Source organism: Giraffa tippelskirchi, chromosome 4, assembly GCF_054371585.1.
Source record: "Giraffa tippelskirchi isolate mGirTip1 chromosome 4, T2T-mGirTip1v1.2.pri, whole genome shotgun sequence".
NCBI lineage: Eukaryota > Metazoa > Chordata > Mammalia > Artiodactyla > Giraffidae > Giraffa > Giraffa tippelskirchi.
In genome coordinates this window covers 159540725-159553696 of record NC_137278.1, presented here as the reverse complement: position 1 = coordinate 159553696, position 12972 = coordinate 159540725, and positions in this window count along the sequence as shown.

The following is a 12972-nucleotide window of genomic DNA, read 5'->3' as shown; positions in this document are numbered from 1 at the left end:
CAGTGTCACATAGCTGAGAAGTGATACAGCCAGAATTCATCTGGTCTGTCTGGCACCAGAGTCTGGATTCTTAATTGGCTCAAGGTCACATAGAGTGTAGACGAGAGACTTGGTTCTCAGTTTTCTGTCCAGAACAGCGATTGTAACTTGGTTCACTCACACTCATTCCAGACACTTCTCTTGGGACACTCCTCTTGCATCTCTGTTTATGTTTTTAAGCTGATGGAACTTTTCTCCTGATTCCAGATGTGAGTAGATATGACTCAGTTCTGGCCAGCTCTCCTGGTCAAAATGACTGATAAAGGGATGGGCATGTGTCTCCAAGTTGCCAAAAAAAAAAAAAAAAAAAAAATTCACGTTGAAAACTTTTCTTTTGGAGAAGAGAAGGTTTTTATTTCCACTCTGCAGCCATTTGCAAGGAAATGCTGGCAATCATATCAGAGGAGGGGGAGAGACCACTGAGATGTACCTGAGTCAGGAGGAATGAAGTCATTGAATTTGGCTGGGTCCTTGGATCCACCTGTGCCTGCTCCTGAACTTTTCTATCATTTGAGTCAATAAATTCTCCTTTTTTATAATCCAGTACAGTTTAGATTTTGCTTATTTGTGACAGTGGATTATGATGAATATAAACAAATTGCTGAGTCAGTAGTAATAACGTAGCCATAGATAAAGGCTTTAGTTTTCAAATATTGTGTTCTGACCCCCTAACTCTACTGGCACGTGTGGTTTAGGGAACACTGGAGAGAGAGAGGCCTTAACCTGGAATTCGACTACTCAGATCCAAATTCCAGCCCTAGCTTCTAGTACTTGAGTAGTCTGTGAGCGGGCCACCCACTCCCTGAGCTTTGTTCTGTCCCACAGCAAAATGGGAATTATGCTAAATACCTTGAGTGTCATAAATAAATGAGATGACATACATGAGAGTATCTATTAGACTTCCTGGCATATCTTAGGAGCTCAATAAACATTAGCTGTCTGTCGGCTGCACTGTTCTAAGAACAATTTAGACTTGCGAGTTTTCTGAATTGTAAGACTAAGTTTCAACCTCCACCTATTGTGCAAGCACTGGATGAAACCTCATACCATGAGGTTAATATAATGTGAGCATAAGATGTCTATTTCATCTGTGAGGAAAAAAAAGCTCAGACAGGCAAAGAAACTCAACAAAAGACAAATAGTTTGTCAGAAACTTAACTGAAGGATGAACATTTTGTAAATGACAGAATCAGGATTTGAATCAGTCTCTGGTGACGCTTTGCTGACAAAGGTCCATGGAGTCAAAGCTATGATTTTCCCAGTAGTCATGTATGGATGTGAGAGTTGGACCATAAAGAAAGCTGAGCGCTGAAGAATTGATGCTTTCCAATTGTGGTGCTTGAGAAGACTCTTGAGAGTTCCTTGGACAGAAAGGAGATCAAACTAGTCACCCCTAAAGGAAATCAACCCTGAATACTCACTAAAAGGGCTGATGTTGAAGCTCCAATACTTTGGCTACCTGATGTGAAGAGCTGACCCATTGGAAAAGATCCTGATGCTGGGAAAGATTGAAGCCAGGAGGAGAAGGGGAGGACAGAGAATGAGATCATTGGATATGATTTTGAGCAAACTCCGGGAAATGGTGAAGGACAGGGAAGCCTGGCATGCTGCAGTTCATGGGGTCACAAAGAGCTGGACATGACTGAACAACTGTGATGACTGAACGTATACTTTTTCTTCTGCACTGAGATTTTCTGCAGATAAACTGGCTCATATTCATCACAAATCAAGATATTAGGCTAAAGATATCTCCTGACTAAAGCATGTATCCAAGGGGACTTCTCTGATTACTCTAGTGGTTAAGATTCCAAGCTTCCATGCAGGGAGCTTAGGTTTGATCCCTGGTCAGATCCAGGGATCTGGATCCAGCATGCCACATGGCACAACCAAAAGCGAAAAAAAACAGAAAAACTCCAAACAAATAAAGCACATATTCAAAGTGGCCGAACGTACCTCTTTTCAACTGAAAATCAGGAAAACTTGGGAGGGCACCCTTGTTTTTTTTTTTTTTTTACTTTGGAGAAGATGCTAGAAAATCTGTACCTTGAAGTCCAACCATTAACTCAGTAAAAGTGAAAAGAAGTTTCCCTGTACACAGTTCTCATTTTCCTTCCAAAAGAAATGAGGAAAAAAAATCCACATTTCTTCATCAAACTCTTTCTTCTCATTCCCAATCAGTCTTAATGTTTAAAAGCATCCTCTGAATAATCAAAATGGGCATCGTGGAAGAGACATTATGATACAAGAGGACAATTGGTTTTATATTAGCCATGGTTCTCAGGCCTCGAAGACTTGATGCTTAAATGAGGGAAATGGTAATATACAGCTAAAGAGTTCATTCATTGCTGTTTGTTCATCAATAATAGATAATTTCACTTAGGAAGGCTAAGTGACCCGTGCCTTATTTGCCCAGTGTGGTTTTGTAGTCTAAAACACACCCAGAAGACAACTGCATTCTTCCCTCCCTGCAGACATCCTCTCAAACCAGAGTCTTGTTTTTGCTGCTATGCTGTGTAACTGGAACTGCAATTTAATGCAATTTCTCGTCCATTTCACTGATTGCAACTATTTAGTACATTTTCAAAGAAAGATGATTACAACTGGCTGGTTCTTAATGCTTAATTTATTTACGTGCATGCCTGCTACAGAGTTATTTCATTCATCTCCCAAATGATGGCATAAAGTCATTGAAAAATGATGGGCAATAAACATGGCTATTCCGCCACGGTCCTCAGTGGCAAATAACACCCACCGTCGCTCCTAACATTGGTTGACCTGAGTTCCATTGCTCTTAAAACCCAGCCGTAATGAATGCAGCACAGACATAAAATTCCTTTATTGCTACTTTGTTCTGACAATACTTGCACAATAACAGATTTTCTTAGTTAAAATAAAACTCGTACCAAATTGGCGTTTTTTTTGTGTTGGTAACTGAAGCAAAATCACATTCCTCTTTTTTTTTCTTTCTTTTTCTTTTCTTTTTGAAAGACTGTCATATTAGCTGGAAGAAAGAGTGAATTTGGGGAACCATGACTGCATTCTAATTGTCTCTTCTGTTGTTGCCTGGGCTGGGCGATTCACATTAAGCTGAACAAATGCCACATTTGCATTTCTGATAAGTGCTAGCATTTTTTGCATTTCTTTGGCAATTCTCACTTCAGTTAAGAACACCTGAAAAGTTACCTAAATTAGTCTACCAGGATAGCTCATCATCTCATCAAAATTGGGAGGAGAAAAATAAAGTAGGATTTTCCTCCAAATTGCAAAAAGTCTTGAATCAGCAGAAAGGACTTTGCCCTCTTTATTAGAGGATTAGAATAAGAATGAGACAATAAAATGAAAACAGGCAGAATGGGTATTTTCTTCTTCTTTTTTTTTTTTTTTTTCTTTTCTCTCTAACGAAATGGCAGAGGCAAGTTGATGCCAGCAGTTGGAATTAGCTCACATGCCCGGTAATAGAATGCATCACTGAGTACACTTTTCCTGCTACTTCTTATCTAAACAGCATCCAACAGCCTCCCATTCCTCCATTTAAAAAAATGCTGCCTCTCTTCTTTCAGCCAAAAAAAAAAAAAATCCATACTCATGCTGCCTCTTTCAACATCACGTTATTATTTTATTATAAATAAAGACTAGACACTTCCTATCAAGGAGGTTGCTGAAGGACTGTCATGAAAGTACTGTTTGTACTGCAATTGTTGGAACTTCTGATGATGTTTGGTTCCCTAAAGACGGCAGAGAGGAAAAATCTAAAAGCAGCCGAGCATTCCATCCCCAATCTCATGACCTCCTTCCAGAATATAATCATCACTGTTAGGTATTCAAACTTGGTTCTGATAAAAGCTAAAGTAAAATGACTTTTGAAAGTTAAACAGCAAACAGAGAAGCAAAAAGGAGTCCTAATTTCATGAGAATTACCCATTTCATTTATTTTCCTTTTTTTTTTTCCAGTGTTCAAAGGATTCAGATTCAGTGTGAGACAGCAGCTCCGGGTTCACTGAAATGTAGGGGCATATCTGACTTTCCACCCTCAATTAGTCTGTAAGAAGAGCAGGATTTCCTTTATGGTAACTATGAATGTCTCAGTTACTCAAAGAAACATACAAAAAACCTGCCCACAATTTTGTCTACAAGTCTGATCACAGTAAGGGCATGGTCGTCTTTGAAACAAGATAAGATGATAAGATTGTAGCTATTCAGTCTAAGACGGAATTCTTCAAATGAGAAAGCGGAAAGAAAATAAAAGAGAGAAAAGTCTGGATAGTTCAGATTCCTTTATAGAGGGAAGGATAATTCTGATGGAGAGCATAGGGAAGAACAAAGAACAGGGAATTTGGTTATTAAATCCATTCTTTGAATCCCCTCTGTCTCACTAGCTTGGCATATCCTCACCATCCGTCTTTAAACTTCTATTCCGCTTTTGTCAGGGTGAGGAATGCTCCAAAATGACCCTTCTCACTTGGCAGGAGAAGTGACTAGTCCCCACACAAGCCCGGGCACCGATGTGACAGCCCACTGACAACCATGTGCACATTACTTAGAGAGAGGTTACAGATCAGAATTCCCTGGTGTTTGGGGTTGAACATAGGCTCCCCAAAAGATAGGTGCATGTTCTCATTCCCAGAATCTGTGAACGTGACCTTATTTGGAAAAAAAGATCCTTGCAGATATAATTAAGTTGAAGTCTTGCAAGGAGATCGTGTTGGATTATCCAAGGGGGCCCTAAATCCAAAGACGAGTGTCCTTTAAGAGGAACTGACACACAGAGGGCAAGGGAGAAGGTGATAGGAAGAGGGAGGCGGAGATTGGAGGCATGTGGCCCCGTCAAGATGCCAAGGAACGTGGACAGGCACCCCTAGAGCTTCCAATAACTTCATTTCAGACTTCAGGGCTCAGAATTCTGAGAGAATAGATTTCTGTTGCTCTAAGCCACCCGATTTACAATAATCTGTTACGGCAGCTCAAGAGGACTAATAAACCTGAGAAGACTGTAAAGATTCTCATGCCAGAGTGCACCCCAGAACAATTAAAGAAGAATCTCCACAGGTAGGATCTAAGCATCAGTAACTTTAAAGCTCTCCCAGGTGATGCCAGTGTTCATGAAGCCTGAGAGCCACTAACTTTGGGCACAGGCTATTATACCTGTGTGCATGTGTGCTAAATTGCTTCAGTCGTGTCTGAATCTTCGAGACTCTATGGGCTATATCCCACCAGGCTCCTCTGTCCATGGGATTTTACCTGCAGGAATACTGGAGTGGGTTTTCATGCCCTCCTTCAGAGGCTCTATGTTGGCACCACCATGGCAGAGGTGAGTCTTTCTGACAAAGACCATTTGGCCGGCAGATCCTGAAAAAAATATTGACCATCTGTCCCTTTACAGGAAAAGTGTCTTGTGTCCTATTCTAGAGTCAAGCAAAAGAGATCACAGTAGTGAAGAAGATGCCAGAGGGCTGAAGTTTTCAGTGAGTGGAAGAGTAGTGTGGGGAGAAACTCAAGGCAGGTGTTAGGGCTCAGAATCTGCAGAGCCTCTTAGACAAAATGCAAGGTTTGACTTTTGTGCAAAAAAGCCATGGTGACCCACTGAGGTGCTCTAAGGAGGGCAGGCACCTGGTCAGAATTGCATCTTGGGGGGAAAAAATAACTGGCAGTGGTGTGGGCCATTCAGCCATTGAAGTCAAGAGTTAGGCTTTGAGCTCAGACCTCATAGCAGGCAGACCCCTGCCGATGAAGTGTACTGCTTCCTAGGAAGACAGCCTGGTCAAGCGAGATAAGCCTGAAGTCTCATTGGAAACTGAGTCCTTTCTTTCCAGTCTGACCTCCAGACCTCGCTTGAAGGAACTGTGGAGTGTGTTAGGGCCTCACTGTAAGAAAAACAGAGACCAGAGAGCCACGGAGAGGTAGGCAGAGACTGGAAGGCATGGTTTGTATTTGTTCTCAGCAGCGGGGCTCACTTCCTTCCAGGGTGAAGCAGGACGGAAGCTCAGGTTCAGAAAGAAATGAGGAGAGGTGGAGAGAAAGCACGGAGGTGGTTAGCGGTGGTGTCCTGAGTGAGCCCTTATCGAGAAGTTTCTTCTGGGAGTATATCAGGGACTCCACTCAGTGCCCTTCCTGTTCTAATTGCTTGTTTTGGATACAGTTCAGAAAGTCAGTGAAGCTCTGCAGAAATCTTCTTTTTTAAAAATATTTCAATGTTATTGGAGTATAGTTGATTTATAATATTGTGTTAGTCTTAGGTGTATAGCAAAGTGATTCAGGTATACATAGACATATAATCATTCTTTTTTAGATTCTTTACTCATGTAGATTATCACAGAATATTGGAAAGAGTTCCCTGTGCTGTATAGTAGGTCCCCGTCGGTCATCTCTCTTATCTACAGTGGTGTGTTTGCAACCCAACCTCCTGCAACACTCTTTTTTTTCCCTTTCCCTTTCCCTCTCACTCTCTCAGTCTCTCATCCCTGCCCTCCTCTTTCCCTCTCTTTCCTTTCTTCCCTTCCTTCCTTTCTTTATTTCTTTTTTTTTCCCCCCTTGGTTTGGAAAATACAGAAACTTCTGATATTTAAATTAGATTTCAACCAATTGGAACTTTGTCCATAAATAAGGTCATAATAAATAAAATACTCCAGATTCTCTTGGAGGTGAAACAGCAGTTTCATCATCTTTTATCAGAGGCAGTCTTCTGTAAGCCTTCTTGATGAGTTTTGTGAAAACAAAATCCATGTGGACTGGAATTTCTCAAACTTAGTTTCAAGTTAAAATTAAAGGTAAACATTTACTGAGAGTTAATGCCTTGCAAAAAAAATTAAAAAAAAAACAAACTTTCAGAGTCTTTCATGATTCAAGAAAAATTGACATGCTTTCTGAAATTCAAACTTTCATGCATTCTCCTCCCCAAGCCCCAGTGATGCAGCTTGCCTGAAAAGAACTGACTTAGGAATAATATTTAAGCAATCAAATTGGTAACCTTTTCAATGTTGGCAAATCAGCTTAGCAAATCCTGTGGCAGCTGTCATGTGTTATAGTTGAGGTATCCGGGTGGGACATCAGCTAATGGTCATATCTGTCACTGACCCATCATTCCAATGGGAGAGGAACTAGAGTCACTGTTCCACAGCTCTACAGACACACTCCATTGATGTTAAGCCCGCCATATCAATTACATTTTTTAAAAAGTCATAGCTTATTTTATCTTATCTACTCACCAATAAAAGAATTGTAAAAAGATGTAAAAAACAGAACAAACCTACCTGTTGTAAAAGGGACTTTGCGGGGTTGAGAAGGTAAAATAGTGTTATGATTAATGAAGGACTGATACATATATATATATAAATTATATACATATATAATCTAAGTAGTGCCAGTTGCTCCAAAATCACAATCTATGAACTTAAACACTGTTGACGGAAATGTTCCCACAAGAGCTTAATTTTGGCACGCTGCATTTACCATGTACAAGAGACAAAGCATTTGTCTCCATATTGGCTTCATTCTCACAGAAGGTCCCTGGAGAGCTTCCTACCTTCTAGCAATGTTTCAAAATTTGGATGGTGACAGCTCCAGACACTGTGAACTCTATTCAGTATTTTGGTCTCCACCAAATCTTGTGAGTGTTTTGATTATATGCTGCCGTATCTGCTGACACTGATTCTCATTTTGGAATTGCTTAGACCTGAGAGAATTTCTTCCCAAGGAGCCTTCTACTTTTTAATGTAATGATTAAATCTAAAGTCAGTTTTAATTCCTGTGGGGTGTCTTTTGCGGTATGAAGCTGCCATGCAAATTTAAGGTGAATTCCCTCTCTTAGCCATGAAGGCAGTTCAAGGCAATGTAAAAGAGAAACAGCATTCTATCCGGCCATTCTCCCCATATTTACCAGTGAGATCAATTATTTCATCCCCATAGGGGCAAAGTGAGGAAAGGAGCTGAAAGAGTCCTCCCCCCACCATGGAAACCAGAAGGAGAGATGCAATGGTCAGAACGCATCTCACATTACTTCTTGGTAAAATCCAATTTCCTTCTTCAAAGGCAACAAATAGAAGCAAGTTGCTACAGGTAAAAGCTTTAGCAAAATGTCTTCTTGCCTTTTAGCAGCAGCTGGGGACAGTGTCTGCACAAATACAGTGCCTACACATACAACACTGTGTGTAAATAATTGATATACTTTTGGACAACTTCCCACTTTATACATTCCTCTTTAAAAAGTAAAAATAAAACCAAAACCAAAATGCAACCCATGGAGATCAACTAAGTGTGAGAAATGCACTTTTCCTAAAACAAACAAACAAACAAAAAAACAATTCAATTCCCAGCTTGGGCTGGATGGTATGTGTGCTGGCATGTGGACTAGGAGGCATGTTTCCCAAAGGGTGAAAAGTGAATGTCTAGTACCTACTATTTCAGTAGTTACTGCACTGCAAAAAGTACAAGAAAGAAATAAACTGGGAAAGGTTGAATTGCCTCGCGTGTCTATGTCTGGCTGGCCTTTTCATCAGACAGCTGATAAGCAGAGATTCCAAGTGGGAACATGAATCTAGGGTCACACAGGAAGTTGGCCTCTTATGGAGAGAGGCAGTAGTTCAGGGCTGCAGCTCTGCATTTAGTCAGCTTAGGTCATATCTCAGACCTTCTACTTATTATTACTTGTGGGAGTTACTTCACATCTTTGTGCCACTGTTTCTGCCTATGTAAAATGGTGATAATATAGGACCTACCTCACTGAGTTTTAAAACTGAAATGAATTACTATATCTAAGTGGGCTTCCCAGGTGGCTCAGTGGTAAGGAATCAGCCTGTCAATGCAGAAGACGTGGATTTGATCCCTGGGTCAGGAAGATCCCCTGGAGAAGGAAATTACAACCCACTCCAGTATTTTTGCCTGGGAAATCCCATGGACAGAGGAGCCTGGTGGGCTATAGTCCTTGGGGTTGCAAAGAATCGGATAGGACTCAGTGACTAAACAACAACAACAACAACAACAATAACTGTATCTAAGACACTTAGATCAGTGCCTCCCACCTAAGAAATACCATATCGTGCGTTACTATCAGCACTACCTGAGCTACAATTGAGAGGAGCTTGGTAGAAAGAGATTGAGGTCAAGTATTGGAAACCTGCTGGACCTGCATTGGAATTCTGGTTGTGCCCTGAAGTACCAATAGCTATGAACTACATGTACTTAACTTCTCTGAGCCTCAGGTTTCTCATTTGTAAAATGTGAAAAACTACAGCCTATCTCCATAGCATAGTCATAAGGATTAAATGAGCAAAAAGTTTCTAAAAGTCTTTGTTGTTGTTTAGTCACCCAGTCGTGTCTGACTTTTTGCTACCGCATAGACTGCAGCACACCAGGCCTCCCTGTCCCTCACTATCTCCCAAAGTTTGCCCAAGTTCATATCTATTGAGTTGGTGATGCCATCCAGCCGTCTCCTCCTCTGATGCCCTCTTCTCCTTCTGCCCTCAATCTTTCCCAGCATCAGAGACTTTTTCAATGAGTCAGCAGTTTGCATCAGGTGATCAAAATACTGGGACTAACAGTCCTATCTGGTAGTAAATCCTCAATAAATATTTATACTCCTTTTTCACCCTGTTCCTTGGCCCAGCTCTCAATAGTCTTCGTGCTTTCTTGCTATTAACATTTACTCTGCTGCTGCTGCTAAGGCACTTCAGTCATGTCCGACTCTGTGTGACCCCATCGACGGCAGCCCACCAGGCTCCCCCGTCCCTGGGATTCTCCAGGCAAGAACACTGGAGTGGGTTGCCATTTCCTTCTCCAGTGCATGAAAGTGAAAAGTGAAAGTGAAGTTGCTCAGTCGTGTCCGACTCTTTGCACCCCATGGACTGCAGCCCACCAGGCTCCTCGGTCCATGGAATTTTCCAGGCAAGAGTACTGGAGTGGGTTGCCACTGCCTTCTCTGAACATCTACTGTAAAAGCCTAAAATATCATTACACTTATCAAGATATTGTGCTTCATCTACAATCAATTGCCAATGCCATAAGTGAACTAATGAAGTATATCAGGATGTGAGGAAAAGGGAGGCAAAAGGAAAAAAAGGAAGCAACCTTTCTTCGTTCCCAAAGTCCTGTCTTGAAGGCTGACCTATCTTGGAGTACCATATTCAATCACAAATATTTGTTTGTGCCAGAACAATGTCAAGATAATGAAAATAACACCTTCTCTGGCTGCACAGAACTTACATTATAGAAGAGAGAAGAAAATTTTACTAGTAGCTCTAATGCATAGTAACTATGATTCATATACTGACAGATGTACAAACCAAATGTTCCCAGGGCTCAGAATAGTAAGTGGACCTGTCTGGTTTGCCCATATGGAAAAATTTCAAGATTAAGGTAATATCTGATCTGATGTTTGAGGCTGGATAGAGATTGGATGGGTTGTAACAAAGAACAAGGGAACACTAAACCAATGGTCATTGTTTGGGGCTAAATTGTGTCTCCCTCAAAATTTGTAAGTCTAACTCCAAATACCTCAAAATATGGCCTTATTGGGAGATATGGTCTTTAAAGAGGTAATTAAGCTAATATAAGGTCACATGGATGGGCCTTATTCCAATATGACCAACGTCCTTATAAAAGAAAATTAGAACTGAGACACATGCAGAGGGAAGACCATATGAAGACACAGGGAGAAGATGGCCATGTATAAGCTAAGGAGAAAGTTCTTAAAATAAACCAATCTGGCTGATACTTTGATTTCAGGCTTCTAGCCTCTGGAGTGGTAAGGAAATAAATTTCTGTTTTTTAAGACTCTCGATCTGTGGTGCTTTGCTATGGCAGTCCTAGCAAACCAATATGATTATCAACAACAAAGGTTAGACATGTAGTAGGTGGTATATTCGGAGTAGGTACAATTCTCCTCTAAGATGATTTGAGTAGAGGAGTAATGAGAGATAAGTGTGAAGGAGGGCTGTGTAAGATAAAGAATAGAGAACCTTGAACATAAACTAGGGGTCTGTTATTCAGTATGTGAAGGAGAGTCAGTACAGGGCACATACCCTGAGAAAACCATAATTCAGAAAGACAATGCACCCCAATGTTTATTATAGCACTATTTACAATAGTCAGGAAGTGGGGAAAACCTAAGATGTGGTACATACGTGCAATGGAATATTACTCAACCATAAAAAGGAATGAAATTGGGTCATTTTTAGAGATGTGGATGGACCTTGAGTTTGTCGTACAGGGTGAACTTCAGTACATATGAAGTGATATTTGTTTTTCTCTTTCTGACTTACTACATGTTACACATGTCTAATCTTTGTTGCTGCTGATCATATTGGTTTGCTAGGACTGCCATAGCAAAGCACCACTCCAGAGGCTAGAAGCCTCAGCAGGATTCTTTGTTTCAGGCTTCTATATATTGGCCTCCATGATAGTTCAACTGGTGAAGAATCTGCCTGCAATGCAGCAGACCCTGGTTTTGTTCCTAGGTCGGGAAGATCCACTGGAGAAGGGATAGGCTACCCACTCCAGTATTCTTGGGCTTCCCTTGTGGCTCAGTTGGTAAAGAATCCACCTGCATTGAAGGAGACCTGGGTTCGATCTCTGGGTTGGGAAGATCCCCTGGAGAAGTTAAAGGCTACCCACTCCAGTATTCTGGCCTGGAGAATTCCACGGTCTGTACAGTCCATGGGGTCACAAAGAATCAGACATGACTGAGCAAATTTCAATTTCAATAAATATATATAACCTAGAAAAATAGTACAGATGAACCTAGTTCCAGGCTAGGAATAGAGATACAGACATAGAAAATGGATGTGTGGACACGGGAGGGAGGAAGAGAGGATGGGATGATTTTGGAGGTTGAGTTTGACATGAATACACTACCACATATGAAATAGATAGCTAGTGGAAACCCATTGTATAGTGGAGGGAGCTCAGCTCGGTTCTCTGTGATGACCTAGAGGAGTGAGATGGCGTGGAAGGGAGGGGATATATGTATGCATATATCTGACTCACTTTGTTGTACAGCAGAAATGAGCACAACACTGTAAATCAATCATACTCCAATAAAAAAATGAATTTTGAAAAACAAGAGTAAATTGTTAGATCTACTTTCAGGAATTGGGTGGGGTGGATTAGAATGGGAGAGACTGAGAGGCATACAGCAGCTAGTCTTCAGGCAGCACTTGTAAAAGATCCTGAGTTGTAAGTTTGAGGGGAGGTAGGTGGTAGAAGCAATAAGGAAAGCGATACCATTTATAAGAGATGAAGTTGACAGGATGTGGCAATGGAAAGGAGCAGTGTGATGGGAGAACTTCTGAAGAGGGAAGTCAGAAGGTAATTTGGAGTCAAGTTGATGATTTTATATTTATCTGTTGAATTGTAAAACAAATATGAGACTTCTTGTGTTACTGTACAGTGACTGGAGAAAATTCAGATCTGGAGCTCAGGATAGACAGCAAAGCTCAAAGGATGATACAGAGGCCCTTTGAAGAGCAGAATAATTGCCACCACAGCACTGGATGGACAGGTTAATGAGGAGTATATGGAAAGCCAGAGCAAACCTATAATTGGGAGCTAATAAGGAGAAAAGATTTCCAGATGATTAGGATTGGAAACATTGCTCAAAGTTGTATGGACAGCAAGTAGAAGCACAGAAAATCTGTTGTTTTGGTGAACTTCAAAAAATAGTGAGAAGGGAAATCTGGCTGCAGAGCAAGTCACCTTATGCAAAAGAACAGGCTGTGTGTGACACTGAGAGAGCCTTCTTAAATTTTGCCTCTACCTTCTTTACTTGCCTCACTTTGCTGTTGTCCCTCTCACAGGATGTAGTGCGCTTGGCATGAGGCAGTAGGGAGTCATAGGGACTTGTCCTAATGGAGAAAGAATGACAGACTCAACTTATTTTTTAACCTACATTAACCTACATAATTGTGACGTTATTTACATAACATAAAATACAATGGGTTTACC